At 33.6% G+C, this 15,713-nt stretch overlaps 1 protein-coding gene across 1 annotated transcript in view; it reads left to right on the top strand.

The window, feature by feature from the left end:
- Window positions 1-824: 824 nt before the first annotated feature.
- LOC101896702 (zinc finger protein chinmo) overlaps window positions 825-15,713 on the top strand; it is a 135,988-nt gene continuing 121,099 nt past the window's right edge. The window contains exons 1-2 of the mRNA XM_059131851.1: window positions 825-1,679; window positions 10,902-11,990. The gene's annotated coding sequence lies outside the window, so the exon portion shown is untranslated. The remainder of the gene's footprint in view (window positions 1,680-10,901; window positions 11,991-15,713) is intronic.

The raw sequence follows: 15,713 nt of genomic DNA, 5'->3' as shown, positions 1-15,713 counted from the left end.
TCTGCATTTGCAGTCCATGATATGGCTTGCCATACTCTTCGAGAGCTTAAGCGAACTTCGGGTTTGCAGCACTCATACATTCGCATGTACTCAACTAAAACAAAAAAAAAAAAACAGAAACTGAGACAGAGAGAGTGTATCTCACAGATTTATTATTCGCGAGAGCACACATGTTCGTTTGAGATACTACAGTGAGAGTAAAGTGTTGTGTTTTGTTTTGGATTTCGTTTTGTTACTGCGTTCGTTCGTTCATTCGTTGTTCTCCTTGTGTTGGGGGGACAAACCGAATGAATGGTTGTTTGGGCTTTTTTCGTACACAACACAAGGGATTTGCAATTTTCTGCTGGCATCAATGCGACAGCGCTGCCGCTGATTTCTAGTCTTTGGTAAACACAATAATGTTGCGCTTCCTTGGCGCTCTTTCTCTCTTGTTTTCCGGCTCTCTATGACGGCTCTGCAGGCTGTCGTTTTTTAGCGCCTATTATTTGAATTAGAATTTTGTTGTGTGATGACTGACTGCGTTTATGTTGTTCGAATGGAAACTTTGTGAACGAACGAATCTTCGGCTCTCTGTGAGTAAAGCTAACGAGTGCGTCTGCGATATGGGGCTACAAATGGCATTTACTAACAACAGCAAGAACTACAATAGTGGGGCAGCAGCATATTAAAATGCGCTCTTTGCATTTTTTCCGTTTTGAGAATGAATCGCTGATGATGATGAGTGGTGTTTGCTGCTTCGCTGCGCCTCTGTTGACAACACTTGCGTTTGCCTTTTTCTACTCGCCGTCAAGTTAAGTTAGTGGTGTGCCGCTGCCTTTGTTGTTGTTGTTGTTAGTGCTGCGCTGTACTGTATGCGTGTGGCTGTGTGTGTGTGTGTGCTTCTATTGCTGCGATTGCCACTACCACTGAACTGACTCTGGTTGAGTATTTGCTGAAAGCAAGCTGGCAAGCAAGCCGTGAGTGACACAACGCAACGCAGCCAAAGCATACAGTGGTTTTCGGTGGTTGGTGGGCCAGAAACGCAATTCACAAATTTCATGTTCGTCTATTCGGACCTAGGTTTCGGAGGTGCTCGCTCGCTCGTCGCAGTGTGTGCACTATTACACGTCTCGTAACGTTTTTTCTTAAGTTTTTGTTCAAACCGAAATACAACAAAATAAATTAAAAAAAAAAAAAAAAACAACAACAACACAGCAACATAAAAAAAATCAATTCAATTAACAACAACAAAAAATCCACTACAATAATAAAACAAATTTAAATCAATCAACAAAAATAGTAGAAAAAAACAACAACAACAAAATAGCAACAAAAATTCGACAACAATTCTTTCCACCACACAATAACAACAATAACATTTGCAAAATACCCATTTTCCCCCCGTCAGCAAGAAATGCATTAAACAAAAAATATAAACAAAAGGAATTTTATTTCGAAAAAATAAGAGAAAACAATTTTTTGTATGGAAATTGAAAGAAAAATATAAAAAAACAATTTTCCAGAGAATAAAGAAAAGCAAAGGAAATCAAGAAACATCCCTTAAAGCAAGCAAGCAAGCAGTGCAGGAAAAGTGCATCCATCCAGCTAGCTATCAGCTTCTCCTTTGAGGTAGAAGCAGGCATTAAAACACCAACAACAACAAATTGCAAAACAAGCGATTTTGTATGGCAGAAAAAGCGGTAATAATTTTATTAGTTATGAAAAAAATAATAATAATAAAAACAGAGGAGGATTCTCAGTGACACGGCAGAAAAATGAAGTGAGAAGTGGAAAACTTGGTGCAAAAAAAAAAATAAATAAAATAAAAAAATTATTTTAAAATTGTGAACCTCAGATGACAAAAATATTCTAAGTTTTAAATGTCAAACTCCCCACAAGTATTAAAAATATTATTTGTTATGAACATAAAAAATATAAAAAAAAATTGTATTTGTTTTTGAATAAAAAAATACTTAAAAAATAATGATAAAAATTAAAATTTGTTTAAAAATAAAGTAAACAATAACAATTGAAAACAATGGATATAAGATATGAATATAAAAAATTGATACCCTATAAACAAAATAAAACAATATTTATATGTCTGAACGAGTGTCATAAAAATATGAAGAGATTTCAAGAGATAAAAAACTATGTGAATTTTGAAACAATAACGAAAATTTATGTGACATTAGTGATATATAAAATTTATTTTTTCAAGAAAAGAAAAAAAATTGTCTTCAATACAAAAAAAAAAAAAAAAAAATTAAACTGTAAAATAAAAAAAAAAAAAAAAAAATTATATAAAAATGTTCTCATTGCATACCTTGAAAAATACAAATGGATTACCACCAAAGTTTGGATATTAAAATAAGATTCCAGGATGAGTACCCACACCGTTTTTTGAAACCAAAACAAGATTGAATAACAGTTTGGACATTTAAATTGAATCAAATAACAACTCGAAAATTTGGGATTATCGATCTTTCTTTAAGACGCCTTTTTTGAAGTCCTCTTTCAGAGACTTCCTTCTCTGAGTTTCAAAATATTTGATCAATTTTGGCCTTTATACATTCATGTATTTTATTTATACACTTATATATTCAAAATCTGGAATCAATTCTGGACGAGTTTTTTCGTTGAAAGGGGAGTCCTAAAATATTGTTAGATTTCTTGAAAAGAAGTCAGACTCGAAGATGGAGGAAATATTGAAAAAACACCAGTTTTGAAAAGGAGTCGGAAAAAACACAGAGTATTTTGAAAAAAGTCAAATGTCGGGCGGGGGCCGTCTATATATGATACCCTACACCACTATGCATATTTAGTAGAGCTACCCTTAACAAACGTTTATATTTGGGAATTTATGTGTTTTGAAGAGCAGTTATGATTTGGAATCAGAGGGATATAATATATGGGAGGTACAAACACCAATTCTAAAAATTAAATAAATCAGGAATCGGATAAATATAGGAGCTATATCGAAATCTAAACAAATATCTTAACATTTGACAGAGGTACTTCTGAGCTGTATAAAATATCGATTAGCAAATATTATTATTGTGGAGTGCGTATTACGGAAGTGAAGGACTTAAACATCAAATCGGATGACACATATACATGGGAGGTATAGCTCTAAACCGATTTTCAGAAAATTTGACATGTTCGCTTTTGGATAAATCTGGTCGCATGTGTTAAGTTCCATTCTATTTGGACTAATATTACACATATGGCGCCCAATAAAACATAAATTGGATAAAGATATCTACTTGAACTATATCTAGATTAGGACCGATTCTCACCAATTTCAAGAGGGTTCGTCCTTGGGCCACACAAATGATTTGTGGAAAATTGCATTTCAATCGGACAATGAATGCTTCTTGAACTTTGTTTACAAAAAATATATCGATAAATGGTCGGACAAACGAATATGCATAAATCTCTTTAGAATATGAGCCTATGAAGATCAAAAACAGGAACTACGGGTCAAATTCGAATTGATTTTGATTTTCTAATAGGTGAAACTTTTATGTCTCTTCCCGGAATTAGGTACATACCGCTTAAATTGTCAATAACTCAATCTAATTATGAACTATGCAATTCTCTTCGATCTTTTTGTGAGGAATCCAAGAAATTATCTGAACCCTATCATGTCATACAAAACAGGAACCAAATCAGCAGAAAAGTATTTCTATATAAAATAGCATAATTCAAAACTTTTATAATCACTTGAAAAGACTTCTTCAAATTTCCCATATTAGAATGAAGACGGTAAAGTCATTTCAAAAAAGCATATCCATCTCAGCATTTGTTGCAACTTACCTTGCCAAATTACTCTGTATAGAAAAGTTGTTCCCATCTCTGATTTGTGTATAAACTATGATATTTACAAATTTACAAACATTTTGACAATGAAATGATGTCAAATGACATTACCTTTTTAATTCTATCAAGAAACTTTCTTATATCCGGTATTGCCATATTGGTTATGTTAAAAATGGTTTACAGTTTTTCTTCCTTAATTATTGAAAAAAGGAAACTATCTACATTTTTGGCTTGAATTACGCCATAAGAACGAAGTTCAAATTGCTAAAATTGACCTTTCGGATCGAATTTGAAATATTGGAACTTGCAGTTTTGATAAACCCCATTGCTGATTTTCCTTGTATTTTTTCTTATAATGTTAGATTTTGTAATAAATGAATATACCTTCGATATAAATATAACTGTTATAGGCAGGGCGTTTAGATATTTTTTCAATAAACTATTTATTTTTGATGGGAGTCTTTGATTCCCAGAATTTACGGAATCGAAAGCCAAAATCGAAATTTTAAAATACAAGATTTTGTTTTATAAATTAAATAATTCGTTAATAAATTTTCAAATACCAAAAGTAAGTTATGAACAAACGAAATAATTTGACAAAAAAAGAGAAACAATTCAAATTACAATTGTAAATAAAAATAATATCAATTTCTAATGCTGTCTTCATATTACAAATTTCTATATTAATTCTCACAGCTATAATTCGTAATATGTATTTCAGCAATATGTATTTTCAACTAATTCGATGTTTCTTTGAAATTCGATTTTTCCATTTGTATTTCCAATGTATGTATTTTAGTTTATAACTCGAATTTGTTTTGCAATTTAAATTTTTCGATTTTAATATATTCTTTTTTTTATTTGAGTTTCAAAATGAATAACACTGTTCCATCAATAACTTGTATTTTAAAATTTTTAAAGGAACACATATTCAATGTTCCAATTTTTTAAAATGCTGTTTATAACCTACACCACATAGTGGTAAGGGTATTATGTCTTTATGCATTTGTGTGTAATATGGAGAAGGAAGCGAGATAGACCCATAGTTAATTTTGAGGATCTTCATAGAATCACTTTCTGAGTCGATTTATGCATTTCAGTCTGTCTGTCTGTCTGTCCATCCGTCTGTCCATGTACAAAATGCAGGTCTCATTTATTATCCGATTGAGATGGAATTTCCCAAACAATATTTGTTTGTGCCAAGGACGAAATTTAGATATAGCTCCCATATATAACTTCAACTGATTTCGGATTAATTGTGCATCAAATGGCCAATATCAGTCCAAATGACCTGAATGTTTTGCACATCCGACCGAATTTAGTCTAGAAGCAAGTACATTAAATTTGGTGAAAATCGGTTCTGATATAGCCATAGCTCCCATATATATATGTTTCTTCCGATTTGGGGTGTAAGTCCCTCACATTCGTAATATGCATTCGACAACAATTATATTTGGTACCATATATCAGATACAGCCAAGAAATACCTCTGCCAAATTGTATCAAAATCGGTTCAGATTTGGATATAGCTCCCACATATATATCTTCAAACGATTTCGGGTTTGTTGTGCACCAAGTGGCCAATATCAGTCGAAATTACCTGATTTTTTTCATATCCAACAGAATTTAGTCTAGAAGCAAGTATATCAAATTTGGTCAAAATCGGTTCAGATATAACTATAGGTCCTATATATATATGTTTCATTCGATTTGATCTTTAAGTCCCTCACATTCGTAATATGCATTCGTCAACAATGATATTTGGTACCAGATATCTTGTAGAGCCAAATTTTCCCGAGATCGGCTAAGATGTGGATAGTGCTCCCATATATATTCTCAATCCGATTCAGGTTTATTGTGCAAATAATGGCTAATATCAGCCCAAAATAGAGTGAATTTGGGGTCGTACGTTTTCATTTTGCGGAACTCGCCTCCAATATTTATATATTGAATATAATCCTAATATCATGCACTTTATAGCAATGCTATTTGGTTTAAAAGATTAAAATGTCTCCGTCAAATTTAGTGAAAATCGATTCAGAATTGAATACGCCTCCCATATATTAGATCCTTCTGAAACCAAATGAAGCCAAATGTTGATAGGTGGTATGATCTACTTCAAATAAATTCTTTCGTTGCGGGAGCTCTACTAAGCATATATAGTGGTGTAGGTATCATATAGTCGGCCCCGCCCGACTTTTGACTTTTCCTTACTAACTGCTTATTTTATTTCGAATTTCTCAGAATAAAACAGGAATATTTTGAATTTTAGATGAAATAATTCAGATTCGGAAATGTGAAAATGATTTTTACTCTAACAAATTTGTAAAATAAAAAACATTGTTACCCCTTTAAGGGGTAAGTAACGGTTTTGTAGTCAATTTGTAAAAAAATAAAGAACTAGATTCTTGTATGTCCTGGAACAGAGCCAAAGTCCGCACTCATTTTTCAATTTTAAATTTTTGGACTTTTATGAAAAACTAGAACCTTTTTAGTTAGTTTTGATTTTTTTTTCCGAATTTAGTTTTTTGGTATTGTTAGAGCGAAAACCCGATCCCTTCAACATTGCAACTCAAAACTAGCTGCTGTTTACAAAATTGGATGCGATTGCACTACTTCACATAAGAAAATTAAAAACAAGAAGAAGCCCCTTTTCCCCTTTTAGCATTGCAGTTTTCAATTTTCAGTTGTCATTTTTTCTTTTCAATCCAAACCCCTGCAATACCAAAAAATCAAAGCAAACAAAAAAACCGAATTGCCGAAAAAAGTTGAATATATACACAACATGCACTTTAGATTAGATCATCAACCCCCTTGGCTGCTGCAATGCCTGCCTATACATATCCTTTTTTATTTATTTATCCTGCACATACATTCACCGCATAAACTGGGGGGAAAACTAAATGAAAATCTTATCAGAAATCTTACTATGAATTTTCCAATGAATGATTTTACATGAATTGGGATTTTTTACAAAACAAAAAAAAAAAAAATAAAATAACAACAACACCACCACCCAGCACCCCATACAAAGAGGGTTGCTTGATTGCATTGCAGTTAAAAATCCAGCTGTTCAACTACTGTAACCGGCTGCCGGCCGTTGCTGCACATACACACACACACGTTTTGAATTCTCTGCAGTGCAAACAAGAAAGCCGGCTTTTTCTTCTTCTTCTTCATAATGTAAACCATGCGATATAGAAATGGGTGGTAGTGGTGGTTGCTCGGTTGCCTGTGAATCCTGGCAAATTGGTGGTAGTTGCAAGGAATCTATGGTGATGATGATGACGAAGACGATGTTGCTGCTGCTGCACAAACGTAACAATTTTTACTTGTATATCCTTTTTCTCTCTCCCTTTCTCTCTATGTCTCTGTTTTCCACAATTATGCAGTATTGCAGTTTTTTGTCCATGGATGCATATAAATTTCCATCGACATGCATGTGTATATATCTGCAAGTGTGTGTATGTGTGTTTGGAGGCAAAACACTTGGCTCGGGTATGATGACATGGACTGCAAGTCACCATCGAAATTATGTTTGGTTCTTTTTTTTTGATTTCATTGTGGATTTTATCGTTAACCCAGTGAACATTATGGGGAAAAAATGCAAAGTAGTTTCTAAAAAGCAATTTTTTTATATAATTTAGGAACCTTATTGGGACGCCACAATTTTCGTAAAATGTCAGTGGTTCAATGCCAGACAAGAAAATCCACTGTGGAAATTTCTGGTCAAAAAGAAGAATAGTAATGCTTTAATTCAGTTCTTTAACCGAATATCGGAAGATATCGCTATAGCCTCCATATATTTGGAAGACGTAGACATATATAGAGAATGTTCTGTAACATATGGTAGAACCCAATGCGAGTTCGAATTCCTTTAGAAAATGTGGATCAAATCGTCAATATACCAAATACAGTTATATGGGGTTTATATTTGGCCCTGTATAAACCATTTTCCGAACTAGGGGAAGGTATCCATTACGAAGTCTAAATTTGAAATTATTTTGTTGCAAAATATAGCTTACATCTATAAAATAGCCCATATCGAAATGATCTTTCGAACCATTATTCACTGCCGTACTTTTCATTAGAAACAAGTTAAAAAGCTTTAAGTTCGGACGGGCCGAACTTTGAATACCTTCCACCATTTGGAACAAATTTGGCAATTTTCAAATTTGGCCGTTATATGGGGGCTATTCGAAGACGTGGACCTACATGGCCCATTTTCTGTCTTAGGTTGTAGTATCAATTACGAACTTCAAATCCCAAATTTGAAATAATTCCGGTGAATAATGTCGCTTAAATCACCAAAATGCCGATTATATTATAGTGAGGTACCATTATATGGGGGCTAAACGAAAACGTGGAACTGCACAGACAATTTTCTGTCGTAGGCTGTATTATCCGTTACGAACTTTAAATACCAAATTTGAAACAATTCCGCTGAATAAAATAGTTCAAAATTATCAAAATACCGAATATGGGGAGGAACCATTATATGGGGGCTATACCAAAATGTGGACCTGCACAAACAATTTTCTGTTATAGGTTTTAGTAGACCTTCACAGACAATTTTCTGTCATAGGCTATAGTATCCCTTACGAACTTCAAATACCAAATTTGAAACAATTCCGGTTAATTATGTTACTAAAATCATCCAAATACCGAATATAGGGAGGTACCATTATATGGGGGCTATACCGAAACGTGGACCTGCACAGACAACTTTCTGTCATTTGCTGTAGTATCCATTACGAACTTTAAATACTAAACTGGAAACATTTCCGGTGAATAATGTCGCTAAAATCATCAAAATACCGAATGTGGGGAGGTACCATTATATGGGGCGATACCGAAACGTGGACCTGCACAGACAACTTTCTGTCTTAGGCTGTAGTATGCACTACGAACTTCAAATATCAAATTTGAAACAATCCCGGTGAAGAATGTCACTAAAATCATCCAAATACCGAATATAGGGAGGTACCATTACATGGGGGCTATGCGAAGACGTGGACCTGCACAGACAACTTTCTGTCATTGGCTGTAGTATCCATTACGAACTTTAAATACAAAACTGGAAACATTTCCGGTGAATAATGTCGCTAAAGTCATTAAAATGCCGAATATCGGGAGGTGCCGTTATATGGGATCTATACGAAGGCGTGGACCTGCACAGATAATTTTCTGTCTTAGGCTGTAGTATGCACTACGAACTTCAAATACCAAATTTGAAACAATTCTGGTGAAGAATGTCGCTTAAATGATCTAAATGCCGAATATCGGGAGGTACCGCTATATGGGGACTATTCCAAAACGTGGACCTAAATGGCCCATTTTCATACCAAAAGTCCTGCAGACATAATATACATTTGTGTAAAATTTTAATAACCTACTTCATTTTGTTTCCACAAATGGACAGACGATTCTAAATCGACATAGAATTTTATGCTGATCAAGAATATATAACAACAACTTTGTGGGGTCTGAAATATATATTTCGAGGTGTTACAAACGGAATGACAAACTTAATACACCCTCCATACTATGGTGGAGTGTATTAAAAACAGATCTCTGATTTGCTCTTTTTTACTAGCGAGTGAAAAATACTCGCGAGCAGGAGTTCTCACAGACTAGGAGTTGTGCGCGAAGTTTGCTATCCACAATTTTGTTTTATGTTGAGTAGAATCTGCTCGAGCGAATTTTACTCACACTCGCAGAAGACCAAAGCCTATTTGCCCGAGTGGTGTAGAACAGACTTGCTCAAAATATTTGCTTTACCAGGGGTAAGACTCTCTTGCCCTGCCACATCAATGGTAAATAAAAATCGAGAGAGAATACGTTTTGTTTATACTTTTTCAGTCGAGGTGGCTTTTAGCCGACATAGAAAAATAAAGAATACTCGTTTTATTTTCTTTTTTCACTCGTAGGAAGAAGAAAACGAAAGAATTTCGCTAATCTCTTTGCAGTCATGTCTTACAACAAAATTTAAAACTAGAATCTGCTTGGATCTTACTTTCACTATGAGCATATTCGCTCATATTCATGGGGTGTTATACAATTATTTTTTACTCGATCTCCTTTTTTTACTGCCGAGAGAATTCAAGCGATTTTTCCTCTCTACTCGAATGTGAGTGAGAATTCCAAACCTCTGTTTTTTAATTGAAATTAGAGCTTATTTTCTCAACTTCTCTTCTGTCTTGTATGCTATCCACAATGTATGCTGGGTTATGTTTTATTCGAAACTTTGTACTGCATGTGTATTTTTTTAGTTCGTGTGCAAGTGTTTTTATTCCTGCCCTGCCCTGCTATCCATATTCATATTTAATTTAATGGACTCTAAAACCCCTAATCATCATTAACAACAACATCATCATCATCTACGTAGTTGCTGTTCTCACCGTTGTATTTATTATCATACGTTGCCCGCCTTGCATGCGGCTTATTTTGTTTTGTGACTTTCTTCGGTGGAGAGTTGGACATGGGGTTTGCTACGATTCAATGAAACCCGTGGTGGAGAAAGAGAATGAGAAAATATAACTCACAGATATATCACAGCAGAGAAGAAAACAAAAAAAAAACAGATAACTATGTGGCATGCAATGGGGTTGTTTTTCAAAGTTTTGTTTTTTTTTTTTGCTTTTGTATTGTGATTTATTTCTCTTGCTTGGGAAATAATGAAAATTTGATTTGTTTTTGTTTGTTTAGTTAGTAAAATTTTCGGTCATGCAGTTTGGGTTTGAACAGATTTGCAATGTCGCTCTATTTTATGGGGTATGAAGAGAAGAGATTTTGAGAGAGCAGAGAGTAGTGCATCCGATGCGACGCTGAAAAGAGAAACTTTTAGTAAATGATTATTAATTAGAGATTTCAAGATCAATTCTTCTCTAACTGATCCGTTTCTGACCAGTTTCAGCTGTGATAAAACCAAGTTTGGACACTTTCCCAATACCGATTTTTTTTTTATTTTTTTTTTTTTGTTTTTTTTTTCACTCTATGCACTGAGAAAATTCGTTTTTTCACTTAAAAGAATATTTCACTATTTAATTTTTATATAAAAAATTATTTCATAAAATGTTTTTTTTTTTTATTTTTTGCAGATAATTATACCCTTTCTCAGCGGCATCCAAGTGACAACAAAATGTCAACGGCAATGCATTATCAATTAAGCAGAACAACAACTGCCCATGGAAATAACGCCACACGGAAACAACAAAAAAATTTGAATCGTACGCAAAAACCTAAAATGGTTGTAATGTGAAATTTAAAAAATTAAAAAAATGAAACATTTTTGGCATAAAAATTAACAACAAAATTAATTGGCTTAAAACAAGGCAAACAAAAAAAAAACGGAATCTTTCGGTAGAAAAAAAAAACAAGTTTGGCTAAACTCAAAAGTAAATAAAAAAAACAAAAATTTTTGGCATATTTTGGTAAAAAAGAAAAAAATTAATTTAAAAAATCCAAAAAAGTGTAAAAAAACCCAATTTTGTAAAATAAAAAAAAATTCTTTTTCGGCATAAAAATATTATCACACACAAAAATATTCATTAATTTACCATAATTATGTAATAACATAAAATACAACAAAAAAATTAAACATTATATCAAAAATATCTATTTAAAATAAAAAATCATATAAATTATCATATTTATCATCTAAAAAAAAAACAAAAAATATTATCTTAATTAAAAAATTAATGGAAAAATATAAATTTTTAATGTAACTTTTAAATATATTCTTTTGAAAAAAAAAAAACAAAAATCTCGTCTAAACCGCCAAAAGGATGACGACCACATAAGAGTGTAATTAAATAAAAATCAAATAAAATTTTGTTTTGAAAATTTCGAAATATTCAAACAAGCAAGTTACAACAATCAGCGAAAAACTTTTCACAACAAATTGGGAACTATTTTCAAAATTATTGGTTTGGACACACACAACAGCAAACTTTGAACACACAACAATAGTTAAAAAGTTTGCTAGAAAAATTTCGTTTCGATCTAAAAAAAATCAACAACAACAAAAAAAAAAAAAAACAACCCCCCCCCAAAAAACGTAAACAAAAACTTTTTATAAAAAATTAAAAAAAATATATATTTTCGTGTAAAAGAAAATATTCAACGTCATCATCAACAAAAGAAATTCGAATAAAACCAACAGCGAGGAACTCTTTCCATTGAAAAAGGTAAGTGGGGATTAATTTGAAAATAAAAAAATTGAAAAAAAATAAAAAAATTTTCTTAAATTGCAACAGAAAAAAATATATACCGGGGAATTCCAGCAGATTATGAAAGTAAAGCTTAGAATAATAGACGTTTTGACGATTTACATGACCAAGTAGCGTAAATAGAGGGGGCAAGGTCCGCTCTCTTCCACATTTTTTTTTTTTTGATATTTTCAGATTAAGATTCCTTGGATTCTTTCCTGTTGATGTTAGGTTTATAGTGTCCTTGGCAATATTGAAGACAAGAACACGGGGAATTTTGGCCAGAAACTTTAACCCTAAAGCGAGTCCACAAAGGGGGTTTTTTGGTTGAAAACAACGTCCAGATGAAACGGATGTAACTAGAATTTTGTAATTTCGCACAAGGATTTTGGGTTTGGGAAATTCATACTAAAAGCGTACGAAAAGTACTAAAATGTACTACTTTATTTTCGACAAACGGAATGAGCCAAAATTCTGAAATTTGGAATGAGAGTCCCTAATGGAGTGCAAGACAGGTGTAGCCAAGGGCATATGTTGGTGGTATCGGAAATGTGTACCATACAGGGTGAGATAAAAAAAAACTGCAACAAAGTCAAAATCCATATTTTTTAATTTTTTTTTTTTAAATTTTATTGAGTGAAAGCAAAAAATGTCGGAAATAGCATCAAATTTTAGAAGCATCAATTGTTCGAATTGGCCACCTTTGGCACGAATTATGGTCTTCAAACGGCCATTGAAACCGTCACACGCTGCCCGAATGTTGTTCTGCGGTATTTTGGCGCATTCACAGCTAAGTGCATGCTTGAGGTGATCGATACTTTGGTATTTTTTAGTGCCAACCAAGCTTTCAAAAATACTCCAGACACAATAGTCCAATGGATTAGTATCCGGAATTTTTGGTGACCATTGTGCGCAGGAAATGAAGCGAGGAACCTCATTTTCTAACCATTCTTGGGTGGCGCGTGCTGAGTGCGATGGTGCTGAGTCCTGTTGGAATGTCCAAGGTCTGTGGCCAAAATGAATATTTTCGCGATAATCCAGAATATTTTCGCAATAATATTCGGCATTTATTCTGATGTCACGGTCGATTAATACGAGCGGAGAGCGACCATCGGCTGTTATGGCGGCCCACACCATCACCATGGTCGGCGCTTGAGTTCTGGTGGCCAATCGAAGTTGCACATTTTCAGCTGACCTCTTTGGCAAGTAAACACGATCATTTAGTTTATTTACAAACTGCTAAAATTAGAAAACCTAATTCGGCAGTTCACCACTTTCGGCCGAGCGAAGCAACTCTTTAACTCTTTTGAGTCTATTTTCCTTCTGTTGCGGTGTAAGTTCTTGCACTTTTTGGAATTTCAATGGCTGTAACCCGAGCTCATTTTTCAATATTTGCCGAATGGAATATTGTCATATGTTCAGCTCACAAGCCATTTTTTGGCCACTGCGACGTGGGTCGCGGGTCAAGTCGCTTCTTTACTTTTCGAACCATTTCTGCCGATGTTGCCGTTTTCATCCGTCCACTTCTTTGACGTCGGGATACGCTACCAGTATCACTTTGTACGAAAAGTACTTAATTTTGCATTGGGTGAAGGAATAGAGCGAAAGTCCTGAAATTTGATATGAAGGACATTGTGGGTATCTGTTTTTGAGGGAAGGAGCTGGATATGCAATTATAATTATACTAAATGGTACTAAATTTGGTATCTGAGGTTGAGATTAGGAGGTGGGTTTTCAAATACGTACTATAGTTGTTCGAAAAGTACTTAATGACACCAAATTTTGCATAAGTGTAGTGATATGTTCGGAATCCTCAAATTTTGATATTGAGGTCTCTGTTGGTATGTGGTATTTGTATATGGAGATGGTTTTGGAAATGTCTTCTATAATTGTACAAAAAGTACTAAATAGTACTACACTGGGTATTGGGTGAAGGAATAGGTAATAGCTAAAATCCTGAAATTTGATAAGGATATCATTCTTGGAGTCTGTTTTAAGAGAATGAGCTAGATGTGCGTTCTATAATTGTACTAAATTTGGTAATGGGATAAACTAAAGAGATGAAATTCTGAAATTTGATGGAGATTTTGGGTGGTTTCGGAAATGTGTACTATATTTGTACGAAAAGTACTTAATGGCACCAAATTTTGTTTTGGACGAAGGGATATGTTTGCAATCCTCAAATTTGATATTGTGGGTCTCTTTCGAATCAAAAATTTTAAGGTGATGAAGTAGCGGGCACTTGTCAGTTATTCATAAAATACATTTTTTTCACCTCAATTAGGATTTCTTAATATTGTCTTCAAAAATATCAACAGTAATGAAATCGATAGTCAAAATTCAGGCGCTATGCTGACCAATTGTAAAGTATCAACATCAAGTGAAACTTAATATTCAAAAAATGTTCTACCATTTTTTTTTTGTATAATTAAATTCACTACAACTTCCCGTAGCCACAACGTCATAATTATGTTATTAATTGTTAATTTTGTTATTTTCTTTAATAATTTCCCTTATTGCGCTTTTGGTGTGCGTGTGTGTGTCGACAATTTGTGTGCGGAAGCCCTTTGCCCAGCAAGCAAAAGTATTACAGCATATTAATAAAAACAATCAATGAAAATAATTTCCAATTCTTAAAATATTAAAACAATATTAAAAATAATGAAAATAATTTCCATTTCTAGGGTAATATTATTAAGAAAAAAAATTAGAAAAAATTTAGAAATTGTTTTCAAGTTTTTGCTTTGAATTTTAGAAATGCAACTTCAGAGAGATTTTAGCGACATTTGCCTACTATTTCCTCTTTTTTTATCAACTATGGAACCGCGATGTTTTCTTCTTCAAGAGTCTGCCTTTAAAGCCATCATATGGCTTGACATCATGTCCGAGGATCGGCAATTGCGCAAAGCAAAAAAAAAAGTTCGCCTCATTGCAATTGCGTTCGACAACTGTACACCAAAAATGTTGTACATAAGTACATACCTACAAACATGTTGTAATATCGCTGCATATGCATGTTATTTTATGACGTCATATAGTAATGACTTGAACAAATGGTTGTTTGTTTCTAATATTTGAAAATTTTACATGGGCCAACTCCTCCTCCTCCTCCGCCCAAAATGAAAACCGCTCTGCTCCCAAATAGTGTTGCGTATTTTTTTCTTTCTTCGTCTTCTTGAAAGTCTCAACGTCTTGCCATAAAGCTGTGTAAAATGCGTTTTTTTATGAATGCTCTTCTGTTTTCTTTGGAAACAAATAAGAAAAAGAAATATTTAGCGGCTTTCTGTTATTGCCACATACAGTACAACAAACATAACAACAACAACAAAACAAATAATATACGCACCAAACAGCAACAACAACAACATGGAAACCTATGCCTCCAAAGTTTCAAATGACGTTATTAACGACAGAGACGCAGCAGTAGAAGGAGGAGGAGGAAGAAAGAAATGAGCTCATTGCGTTAATGTGACCTACTTTTTGTTTCGGTTGCGTTAGATAGTGTCGTTTGTGTTGCTGTTGTTGTTTTATGTAAGTTTTGTTTTTTTTTTTTTTGGGAATTTGGAACATTTACACTGGTATTGGTGGGCAAACGCAACGCATTTTATGTGCATGTGCGTGCGTTTTTTCTGTGTCAGCCAGTATGTACTAAATTATTTAGGTCTATGTCGAGTCGCCGACGACGATCATCAGCAGCATAAC

Source organism: Musca domestica, unplaced genomic scaffold, assembly GCF_030504385.1.
Source record: "Musca domestica strain aabys unplaced genomic scaffold, Musca_domestica.polishedcontigs.V.1.1 11, whole genome shotgun sequence".
NCBI classification, from domain to species: domain Eukaryota; kingdom Metazoa; phylum Arthropoda; class Insecta; order Diptera; family Muscidae; genus Musca; species Musca domestica.
This window is presented reverse-complemented; position numbering and strand designations above follow the sequence as displayed.